Raw genomic sequence first — 12,559 nt, forward strand, 5'->3', positions numbered from 1 at the left:
GCTGTAAGGAGATGATGGCCGAAGAGTCATCCCACTGGGCCTGCTGCCCTCCCTATGGCAGGCCTGAGAGGGCTTCCCAAAGGACGGAGTCTCCCATCCTCAGGCCCAGCCTTCCGTCAACCCCATTGTTCCCTCTGTGGTGTGTACTCTCACAACAGCTACTGAGGCCATCACACTTGCCCCTTGCCACTTCATCCAAGAGCCCATTCCTAAACCCTCTCTCCAAGCTAATCTCTCAGTGACTGCAGATCCCTGGGGTGGGAGCTTCTTCATCATCCTGTCCCCCACCCCAGCTGCAACTGGAGCCAGGCACCTACACCCTTCACCTTCCTCCAAAGTGTCCCAATGTTCTGAAGAAACTCACAGAGTGAATGCTGACCCAATGCTCTATTGACTCTACTCTCCCTCCAGCTACCCCAACCCTGCAGTCTTATTGGCTTCAGGCTGGCAGTGCTGCCCATGGCCCCGGCCCCTCCTCCAAAAGCAACTTATACTCAACTCTGACCCTGGTCCCCTCTAATAAGCTCGTGTCTACAAGACACCAATGGTGAAAAAAACTATATACACATGTAAATTACTATATATGATTTTACACAGATATAAGAAATAAGTTTTATGTTTTAAAGTAAGAAAAGTTTCTACTAAAATGCACATGGCTTATAATAAGATTAAGGTTTTCACTACAAGTTAGAATGTAGAAATTAAATTTATAAGAAACCAGCACTCTCATCATAAACAAAATGAACAAGTCAGGTAAGTATAAAATCTTTACAGAGTTTTTTTTTGTTTTGGTGGTGGCCCTTTTTGTTCATTTGTTTTGTTTTGCTTTGTTTTCTTACCATACTAAGAAAAGTAAATTAACTTGTGGCAGGAAGTCTTTCAGATGTTCACTAATGATCCCCTGGTTCATGGCATTCTCTGAATGTGAAATATTGGCCCTTTGAAGGTTGTGCATGGTTCAAGGAAGATAATAAAAATCCCCTTAGTCATTTCAGATTTTCACTGACTGCATTGCAATAGCATTCCAAGTCTGCATACCAGGTAGAGGGATAGTTCCAGTGTCCCAAAAGCTAGGGAGAGGGCAGAAGAAATTGAACCAAATGATCAAAAGAAAACATGCCCAGAGAAAAAAGGCTGGCAGCCGGGAGCAAAGTGAGACCACTCATGATTGGGAAAACTAGAGGTAGTTTAGAAAAATACAAAGGGATGGCTAACATCTCTATAAATCTTAGAGTCAAAGCCTTGACAAAGGAAAGTCTACACTGCACTCTCAAAATATCTGATGATAATTATGAGCTAAGTCTAACTAAATTTGTAGCCAAGCCAATGCACAGTTCAATTATAGAACACTCAATCACCACCCTCACACACACACTAATGGTCTTGTAGAAGGTAGGTTTGCCCTTTTCTGGAGGTAAGTATTATTTACTTTAGTTGATGGGCTTCCCTGGTGGCTTACCAGTAAAGAATCCACCTGCAATGCAGTAGGCCCAGTTCAATCCCTAGGTTGGAAATATCCCCTGGAGGAGGGCATGGCAACCCACTTCAGTATTCTTGCTTGGAGAATCCCATGGATGAAGGAGCCTGGCAGGCTACAGTTCAAGGGGTCTTAAAGATTTGGACACTACCAATGAAAGTGAAAGAGGAGAGTGAAAAATTTGGCTTAAAGCTCAATATTCAGAAAACTAAGATCATGGCATCTGGTCCCATCACTTCATGGGAAATAGATGGGGAAACAGTAGAAACAGTGGCACACTTTATTTTGGGGGGCTCCAAAATCACTGCAGATGGTGACTGCAGCCATGAAATTAAAAGACACTTACTCCTTGGAAGGAAAGTTATGACTAACCTAGATAGCATATTCAAAAGCAGAGATATTACTTTGCCAACAAAGGTCCGTCTAGTCAAGGCTATGGTCTTTCCAGTGGTCATGTATGGATGGGCTGTGAAGAAAGCTAAGCGCCAAAGAATTGATGCTTTTGAACTGTGGTGTTGGAGAAGACTCTTGAGAGTCCCTTGGACTGCAAGGAGAGCCAACCAGTCCATTCTGAAGGAGATCAGCCCTGGGCTTTCTTTGGAAGGAATGATGCTAAAGCTGAAACTCCAGTACTTTGGCCACCTCATGCAAAGAGTTGACTCATTGGAAAAGACTCTGATGCTGGGAGGGATTGGGGGCAGGAGAAGGGGACAACAGAGGATGAGATGGCTGGATATCATCAGCGACTCGATGGACGTGAGTTTGAGTGAACTCTGGGAGTTGGTGATGGACAGGGAGGCCTGGCGTGCTGCTATTCATGGGGTCGCAAAGAGTCGGACACGACTGAGCGACTTAACTGAACTGAACTGAACTGAAGTGACTAAGCAACGCACACACCCACTTTAGTTGATACTTTATTTTTACACACAGTGAATGTCATACAACCAAAAATTATAATCTATTATCAATAACATCTACAACAAGCAAAGCACATCATTCAGATATCTAATACTTCAGTGAAAGTGCTAGTAGCTCAGTCATGCCCAACTCTTTGTGACCCCATGGACTATAGCCTCTGTCCGTGGAATTCTTGAGGCAAGAATACTGGAGTGGGTACCCATTCATTCCCTTTTCCAGAGGATCTTCCTGACCCAGGGATGGAACCCAGGTCTCCTACATTGCAAATTCTTTACCCTCTGAGCCAATAGAAAAGCCCAATAATTCAGTATTCTCTTTCAAATACAGATAAGTGTTATATCTATGACTTTGAATAAACAAAGTCATACATATTTGGTATATTGAAATTCTCTCAGTTAATATAAAAGTACATTAATTATTACAACATTAAACAATGTAGTATTTTTAAATAGTTAAATAATTAGGGTAATAGATTTTAATTAAAGAGGGGATTATGAGACAGTGTGTTGAGAATTATCTTACTTTTTGAGCTAATAAATATTTTTGTGTTTAAACAATACCAATCAGAATAATAGAGATGAGAGTACTATAATCTTTGCAGAAACTCTACAACAGATAAGGGAAAAAAAAAAAAATCCAAAAGAATCTATAGAACAAGTCAAAACATAAGAATAATAAATGTTTTTCTTGAGTCAAAAATAAATAAATAAATTTAATATTTAATGCATTATTTCAAAAACTGAAAAAATCAATGATCTTGTACTTCATTTAGACAGATTATAAAACTATTGAGTGTAAAAAAAATAAGAACATTAAAGAATTAGGAACACATTACAGACAGACTCTTTTCTTCAACATAAACTGAAAGAGAAGAAATTATCAGTCCTTTACATAATGTCAAACATTTAACATTTCACTACAAATATTAAATAATACAACTTTAATAATAGGGATGATTATAATAAAACTTTAGATTAATCCCCCACTCTTAGGAATTTTTCTATAAAGGTGATAGGTAACTTCAGCCTGGGCTCTGGATAAATATTGATTTTAGTCAGAAACCGGTTGGTTTTCAGACAAATAATGGATTCATTAACCCTCTAAACTAGCAATCTTGTTTTATAAAACTTCAGGGTTTTTTTTGTTTTTTTGTTTTTTTGTTTTTCTGAAAAATGGAGACATTTTTTCACCTCTGGAAATTAGCAGAGAGGGGCCCTCCTCATTCCTCTGGAGCCACTGGTGGCAGCTCCTGTCTTGCAGCTTCTCTGTGACACTCCCCTTTCCTCTCCTTTTCCTGAGCCAAGCCTGCCCTGCAGCTTACCTTGACTGATACTGATTTCTTCCATCCTGTAAGTCCCTGGAAGGTGCTACTTGCTGGCATTTGAAAAATAACACACAACTAGACTATTAACATACTTTTTTCTAGTGTGATTTTTAAAAAACTACATTTTAAAGAGCCTTTGTAAAAGCAATGCATGTGTCTAATTATTAGTAACAAATGCCATGCACTTAGCAAATTGAAAACGTTAATGAATTAACTGAAAAATCCAAAGCTGAGTTCCTTGTTGCTCCTTCTATATGTTTTATAGAACTCTTTTATAGAGTACCAATCAATTAAGAAAGCGATTCAAGTCAGAAGTGCTAGCTTATTCATAAGAACATTATTAAATCAGTTAACCTACTAATGGCATCTACCAGTTCATTTTCAAGAAAGGTTCAGTAGCAATAAAATTAAACTACAATCATAAATTTTTCTCTGGTTCAGGTATTGAAGGAAGAAAAATATTAAAAATGTTTTTTAATTTTGTTTTTAACCTTAGTCAGATTGTTTCAAGAAGCTCAGAAATGAATTACACTATCAAAGGAGAAATCTATTTTGAAGTATTTCCCAGTGAGTGAAAGTTATTTTTATGTAAACTTTTTTTTTTTAATTGCTGAAAGTGCAATTACCTTTACACATGACCTTCTGTTTAGGGAGAAAATGAAATAAACTCATGCTGCTAACATTTTATATCATGGTTCTTCTGCCTGATTTTCCCTCACCAGCTTATCTCCAGTACTCTTCAGTCAGTTCAGTCGTTCAGTCGTGTCCAACTCTTTGCCACCCATAGACTGCATCACACCAGGCTTCCCTGTCCATCACCAACTCCCAGAGCTTGCTCAAACTCATGTCTATCTAGTACTCTAAACAGTCGAAATTACCATCTCTTAGGAAGATGGGTCAGAATAGAGAATGTTTGAAAGCAGTGCATTGAGTGGAAAAAACAAACATTCAGATGTATTTATTTAAGGTTTAGTGAATCTGACACTGAACTAGTTAGAAAATGTGAAAGATTTCGGAAATAGTTAAAACATAGTCTTCCCTTAGGAAAAATTGGCATTCTTTCTGATGAGTCAGAGCATATATTAACATCATTAGGAAAATAATGCATTTTTGTTACATTTGTATGGGAAAATATAGGTTCCCTGAATACCTAGAAAGCTAAAGAATAGTCCATAATGGATTACTAAATATAAGATAATTTCAAATGTTCACAAAATAACAAGGGAAGGAAAAGAATAAAATCAATTGGTTAACAATGAGAAAAGTCAAGATTACATGGAAAGAATGTTTGCCTCATGATGTCTGAAGTATATTCAGATAGCCTTTTTTTTTTTTTAACTTAGAAAGAAATCAAAGGAGCAGCTTATGTTGTTGTTGTTGTTGTTTAAAGAATCTGTGGTTTTTGTCTTTCTATCCATCTTTAATGAAATTGCTTCCAGCAACATTGAACTAAAACTAAGAATAAAAAATGTATGTATTCCAGTTCAAAAATAGCTTGCATATAGAACTTTTTACCATGTTGGCAGTAGCAATAAATGAATAAAATGTAAAATTTAAACTTCATACTAAATAAAGGAAAAAGCAGTCTTATTTCAGTCCATTCGTTGATATGGATGGCACTGCAAGTTAATAACATGTCAAGGATAAAAACTTCACATTTCACATTGCTATAAAATCTTATTTTATAGCTTCTTTTCCTAAAAGAATGGGCTTCTTTTCCTAAAAATGTTTTTTAATGCTTATATGATCATAAGAAAAACCACTGCGTCAATTGCTTTTGTTACATCATTAATAATTTATCTTCTTTTTCTAGAATTTTGTTGTCTTATAAATGAGCTTGCTACATTTTAGCTGTACATATTATATGATAATTAGACTTTTAAAAATATTATTGATTCAGATGTTATTCCAGATGAGGTTATGATTTATTAAATTGATAACACAGGAATATCTGAAATGATACTAAATTATAAAATAGCCCAGTCTTCTAGCTTTAATATTCTAGATGATCATGCTTGGGAGGTTTTGAATGTCATTGTTTGAGACATTCCAAATTATTTGAAATGCTTCACATGAGAGGTATAATAGCTTTGCAGCACTCATGTTCCCATGGCAATTTGTGAAAGAAAACCAAACTCTCCTCTTTTAGTTAAAGCCAATTTAATCCTTTGAATTAAAGAGCTATGTCCAACTTTATAGCTACTGAGAAGTCGAGAAACATGAACTTTTGGAACTCTATCTCAGGATATAATTTTAAGAAGAAAAAGTTGATAAAATACCATTTGTGTAATTTATTTAATCTTCCACAACCATTCTTCAAGGGCATGCAAAAATGTTGAAAATAGGAATTTCAATGTTTATTATCTGCTTCAAGCCCAGTGAAGACTATAAAGCAAAATGATTAAATACATTTCCTAAGAAACTGAATAGTTTTCTCTAATCCCAGAAGTTGCATAAGGAATTTCTTTGTCAAAACTCAAAGCTTGGAAGATAGCGGAGGAGTAGAGAGACATGGAGTACATCTCTCTCCACGAATACATCAGGAATACACCATCAGACCCAGAAGTGCATGCAGAACACCAGCTGAGAGGGGACAGGAGTTCCTGACCAGCAGAAAAGAATATATAGACCCACACAAACTCGGTAGGAGGAAGGAACTAGGAGGAAAAACAAGTGTCAGTTGGCCTGGACCTACCTTTGGCCGAGAAGCAGAACTGAAGCAGGGGTCCGATCCCCACATCAGGGCAATTTTCTGATCAGAGGAGAAACACTTAAGGCTGAGAGTGAAACAGCTGATCTGTGGCGGCCTAAATGGAATGAGAATCACACAGTCCTTGTTGCAGCCATACATACCCTGGACAGGACTACTGGTATCCTGGAAGGCACAGCAGCTGGAAGCTAGAGTTTAGGGACTGTGGAGCAATCCTAGGGCAAGGGCTGCTGTTGTCTGTGGAGAGATAGATTGAGGGGATGTGAGGGAGAAGATCGTGGTAGGAAATGTCCATGGAGGAAAGACAGGCAGCCATGGAAGCAAGGCGATGCTGCTGAGTCACGCTTGGGGGTGGTGCCATCACACCCCCTCTCTCCCCACACACCAACATTGGCAGCTGAAAAGTAGACAGGCTGGCCAATCAAACACCTGACACATGAACTACAGAGTAGGATCCCACATAGGGTGCCCCTTTAAGTGCCTGACACACTGATCTATAGAGTAGGACCCCAACCAGGGTGGCCCCTCTTATGTCTCTGACACACTGAACAATAGAAAAGGACCCCAGGCCAGGGAGCCTTCTAAATAACTGAACCAATGGCATTTTGAAGAAAGACTGGCCAAAGAGGCCTTCTGATTGCCAGGTACAAGAGGCTCAAATAGAAACTCTTAGAGGGCCGTAACTCCTGTGGTGGAGGCAGTCCATGTCCCTGCACACTTGGCATCGCCAGGGTCCCTGCAGACCAAGCAGCTGCTCCAACTTCTTGTTCAACTCTCACTGGGGCAGAACTGCCACAGGCAAAAAAAGTCTTGTGGCTATATGTGCAGGGTTGCTTTGGTCGTGTCTGACTCTTTGCAACCCTGTAGGCTGTGGCCTACCAGGCTTTTCTGTCACGGAGAGGGGTTTCTCCAGGCAAGAATACAGGAATGCATTGGCCAATACTGGTTGCTATACCCTTCGTGAGCTCTATATTTCCTACTTCCCTAGCTGCCAATTCCCCTGAGCACCTGGTGCTGCCAGAACCCTGCAATCAAAGCAACTGCACCACCTCCATACCTGGCCATCACAGGGGCAAACCCAAGTCCTCCAGAGCAGCCTCAGGAGCAAACCCCATTGGACGACCCACATGCAGAGGTTGAAATAAAACCACAATTGAAACCCAGGGGCAGTGTGACTAAAGAAGAAAATCCAAAACATTCCTACCATGCTGGAGTCCAGCTCCAGCAGCCAGGGAATCAGCCTGAAGGGATGGGCAGTGTCGGTGAGTATCGATGCAGCCTCTCATTCATATTTCTTGGACTGCATATTTATTTCAAGCTTAAGATTCTCTTTTATACTTTTACAAAAGCATTAGGTCAGAGGTTTGACATTTTCAGTTCCCCCAGACCCAGATTTGTTGTCTCCATAAATCATTGCTACTCCTCAAAAGGAGCTCCTGCCTCAGCGATTCTCTTATCTACTTCTTCTCATGTGTCCTTGTGAATACATCGTAACTCATGCTAATGTCTGGGCTGCATACCACATTCCTCAGTTTATTTCTTATCTTTCAAAATCCTGTTTGCCCCTAGTATCCTGAGCTCACTTTCTCTAAAAAGGCTTCTAACCACTAATATCTCCAAAATTCCTAATCTCTATAAGCTATAGTAAAATATGCTAACATTACAACATTCCTTAAGTCTTTAGCTTCTAACTATTTTAATTATTCCTAAGCCCTAAATTCAGCAAACTCCTTTAGGCCATAAACATTTCCCTCACAAATAGGTTTCAGATAGCAATCCCTCCCATGGCTTCAAGCTGCAGCCTATGTGCTCATCATGGAACACTCTTTTGTAAAGGTCCTTGAATGAATGTCAAGGATTAACTTTATGAATTATTCTCTGAGCATAGCTGCTGAAGGCTTTGTGCCTTCTCATGCTCCTCTAAAGAACAATAAGCACCTTAATATTCTTTTCAGTCAACTCAGCCGAGGAGAGGAAAAAACAAGTCAGAATCACAAGGCCTAACTCCTTCATCCCGGGTCTGTGCCTGCGGGACAAGGAGAGGGAGATGGGGCCATGCCTCCATTTTGTCAGTAATGCCTAACGCGGCTCCCAACACTACCAGCTGTTCAAGCTGTAGATTAAATCCACAGGATCAACTAGGCAGACTCTGTGCCTATGGAATGTATCATTGAGAGCTCCCACGAAAGAAAATGCACTGGTTCTGATAGCTGTGGACACTGGAGGCAAGAACACAGAGTAGGACCAGATTAGAATCTGAGCTGCCCCCACAACAGGTCCAGAGATCAGCACAGTGTTGGAGGGCATCCTAGGGAGGTGAGGTGAACTGTGACTCCCAGCGAGGGAAAGGTCTCTGACAGCAGTAACTCAAGAAAGGCATTTATTATTCTCATGTTTTGACTTGCTCTGTAGATTCTTTTGAATTTTTTTTTTCTTTTTTTCCCTCTTTTGTTGTAGTTGTCGATTTTATTGACTCTATGAAATCTAATTAAGCATTTAAGCTTTTTTTTTCTTATTTTCTAAGTCACATTGTTTTGTTGTTATTATAAACCTCTGCCCCTACGTTGGGCTTTTGATGTTCTGGGGAGTTTTCCTTTTTTTCTCTCTTGCTCTCTCTTTTTAATTTTAATTTTTTAAACCTATTATTATTTTCTCTACATTTATTTGTTTGTTTGCTTTTCCTACTGTTCTTATCCCCTTGCAGTTAATCTTTAATGTTCAAAGATTTTCTTTATCTACTCCTATTTAACTTTGCATATCTATTCTTTCTTTTTTTTTTTCTTTCTCTCCTTTCCTCTCAACATATTTGTTAGTTTTATTTTCATTGCTTTATTCCCCAATTGGCACCTTGCTTTCGTTTTGTTTTCCAGTTTGTGCTTTAGTTAGTTTTGTTCTGGTAGACATAATTTTTGGTTTCTTTTGTTCACTAGATCAATCTATTGTACTTCATTTTCATTGGAATGTTTTGATTTCACTTATGGGTGTATATGTATATGTGTATATTCATATTTTATGTATGAATTCATGTATATTCACTTTTTATTGTTGTTCTAAACCTCTGCCTCTATATTGGGCTTTTGCTGTTCTGGGGAGCTTTTTTTTTTTTTTCCTCTCTCTCTCTCTTTTTTAAAATTTTAATTTTTTAAACCTATTATATTTTTTCTACATTTATTCTTTGTTTGCATTTTCTGCTGCTCTTTTCCCCTTGCAGTTAGTCATTAATGTATATAAATCTCCTTCATCTACCTCTATTTAACTTTGCATATCTATTCTTTCATTCTTTTCTTTCTATCCTTTCCTCTCAACATATGTGTTAGTTTTGTTTTCACTGCTTAATTCCCCCACTGGCACCTTGCTTCAGTCTTACTTTCCAGTCTATGCTTTAGTTAGTTTTGTTCTGGTAGATATAATTTTGGGTTTCCTTTGTTCATCAGGTCAATCTCTAATGTATTGTTTTTTGTTGTAATGTTTTGATTTTGCCTATGGATGTATATGTGTATATTCAGTCACACTTTTTACTGTTGTTATAAACCTCTGCATCTACATTGGGCTTTTGCAGTTCTGTGGAGTTTTCTCTTTTTTTTTTTTCTTTTTTATTTCTTTTTCCTTTTTTTATTTTATCTTTTTTATAATTTTGCTTTTAATTTTTCAAACCTATTATATTTTCTCTACATTTATTCCTTTGTTTGCTTTTCCTACTGTTCTTTTCCCCTGGGAGTCAATCTGTAATGTATATAAATCTTCATCTACCTCTATTTAACTTTGCATATCTATTCCTTCTTTCTTTTCCTTTGAACATATTTGTTAGTTTTGTTTTCATTGTTGTATTCTCCACTTGGCACCTTCCTTTAGTTTTGTTTTTCCACGTTGTGCCTTAGTTAGTTTTGTTCTCAGCTGGAAAATATAATTTTTTATTTCCTTTCTTCACCAGGTCAATCTATTATACTTTATTTTTGTTGGACTGTTTTGACTTTGCTCAAGGATGTATATGTATATGTGTATATTTCATTTTTAATTATTATTTGCTGATTTTGTAACTGCCGTTTGTCTGGGGTTCATCTTTGGTTTCTTGTTTTTGGATATTTATTTTAATCTCACTTAATGTCGTAGCAAACCAATTGTGGAAACTTAATTCCCAACAAGAGTTTAAGACCTGAACCTTTGGAGTGGGAGCACTGAATCCAAGTCCCTAGATTACCAGAGAACAAACCCTCAGTAGAGTTCAGTTCAATAGCTCAGTCGTGTCTGACTCTTTGTGACCCCATGAATCGCAGCAATCCAGGCCTCCCTATCCATCACCATCTCCCAGAGTTCACTCAGACTCACGTCCATTGAGTCAGTGATGCCATCCAGCCATCTCATCTTCTGTCGTCCCCTTCTCCTCTTGCCCCCAATCCCTCTCAGCATCAGAGTCTTTTCCAATGAGTCAACTCTTCGCATGAGGTGGCCAAAGTACTGGAGTTTCAGCTTTAGCATCAGTCCTTCCAAAGAACACCCAGAGCGGATCTCCTTTAGAATGGACTGGTTGGATCTCCTTGAGTCCAAGGGACTCTCAAGAGTCTTCTCCAACACCACAGTTCAAAAGCATCAGTTCTTCGGCACTCAGCTTTCTTCACAGTCCAACTCTTGCATCCATACATGACCACAGGAAAAATCATAGCCTTGACTAGATGGACCTTTGTTGGCAAAGTAATGTCTCTGCTTTTGAATATGCTATCTAGGTTGGTCATAACTTTTCTTCCAAGGAGTAAGCGTCTTTTAATTTCATGGCTGCAGTCACCATCTGCAGTGATTTTGGAGCCCAAACAAATAAAGCCTGACACTGTTTCCCCATCTATTTCCTATGAAGGGATGGGACCTGATGCCATGGTCTTAGTTTTCTGAATGTTGAGCTTTAAGCCAACTTTTTCACTCTCCTCTTTCACTTTCATCAAGAGGCTTTTTAGTTCCTCTTCACTTTCTGCCATAAGGGTGGTGTCATCTGCATATCTGATGTGTTTGATACTTCTCCCAGCAATCTTTATTCCAGCTTGTGCTTCTTCCAGCCCAGTGTTTCTCATGATGTACTCCGCATATAAGTGAAATAAGCAGGGTGACAATATACAGCCTTGACTTACTCCTTTTCCTATTTGGAACCAGTCTGTTGTTCCATGTCCAGTCCTAACTGTTGCTTCCTGACCTGCATAGAGGTTTCTCAAGAGGCAGGTCAGGTGGTCTGGTTTTCCCATCTCTTTCAGAATTTTCCACAGTTTCTTGTGATCCACACAGTCAAAGGCTTTGGCATAGTCAATAAGGCAGAAATGGATGTTTTTCTGGAACTCTCTTGCTTTTTCCATGATCCAACAGATGTTGGCAATTTGATCTCTGGTTCCTCTGCCTTTTCTAAAACCAGCTTGAACATCTGGAATTTCATGGTTCACGTATTGCTGAAGCCTGGCTTGGAGAATTTTGAGCATTACTTTACTAGCTTAGGGACTATCAAATAGTGAGAACTCACACAAAAGAAACCACTTGAATACAAGACCCATCATTACTGAACCACCAATATCACCCTGTGCAGGATGCCTCATGTAAACAACAACAAAAAATACAAACAACAAACAAACAAAAAAATACAAACCCCATCATCAGCAGACAGGATTGCTGCCTCACTCAGCCTTACCCATCAGAGGAGAAACAAACAAAAACTCAGCACAAATATCAGCCAATACAAATCTTACACAAACCACTGGACCAACCTTAGGAGGGCAGAGACCAAAAGGAAGAAAAAATTCAAACCTGAAGCCTGGGAAAAGGAGATCTCAAACACAACAAGTTTTAAAAAAGAATGAAAAGGCAGAGAAATACTACACAAATGAAGAAACAAACTAGAAACACAGAAGTCCAAATACATAGGAAATAAGCAAACTCCCTAAAAAAGAATTCAGAATAATGATGATAAAGATGATCAAAAACCTTGAAGACAAAATGGAGAAAATGCAAGAATCAATTAACAAGGACCTAGAAGAAATAAAGAATAAGCATACAGAGACAAACAGCACAATTATTGCCATTAAAAAATACTCTAGATGGAATCAATAGTAGAATATCTGAAGAAAAAGAACGAATCACTGAGCTGTAAGATAAAAAG

The sequence above is a fragment of the Bubalus bubalis genome, chromosome 7 (assembly GCF_019923935.1).
Source record: "Bubalus bubalis isolate 160015118507 breed Murrah chromosome 7, NDDB_SH_1, whole genome shotgun sequence".
Taxonomy (NCBI): Eukaryota; Metazoa; Chordata; class Mammalia; order Artiodactyla; family Bovidae; genus Bubalus; species Bubalus bubalis.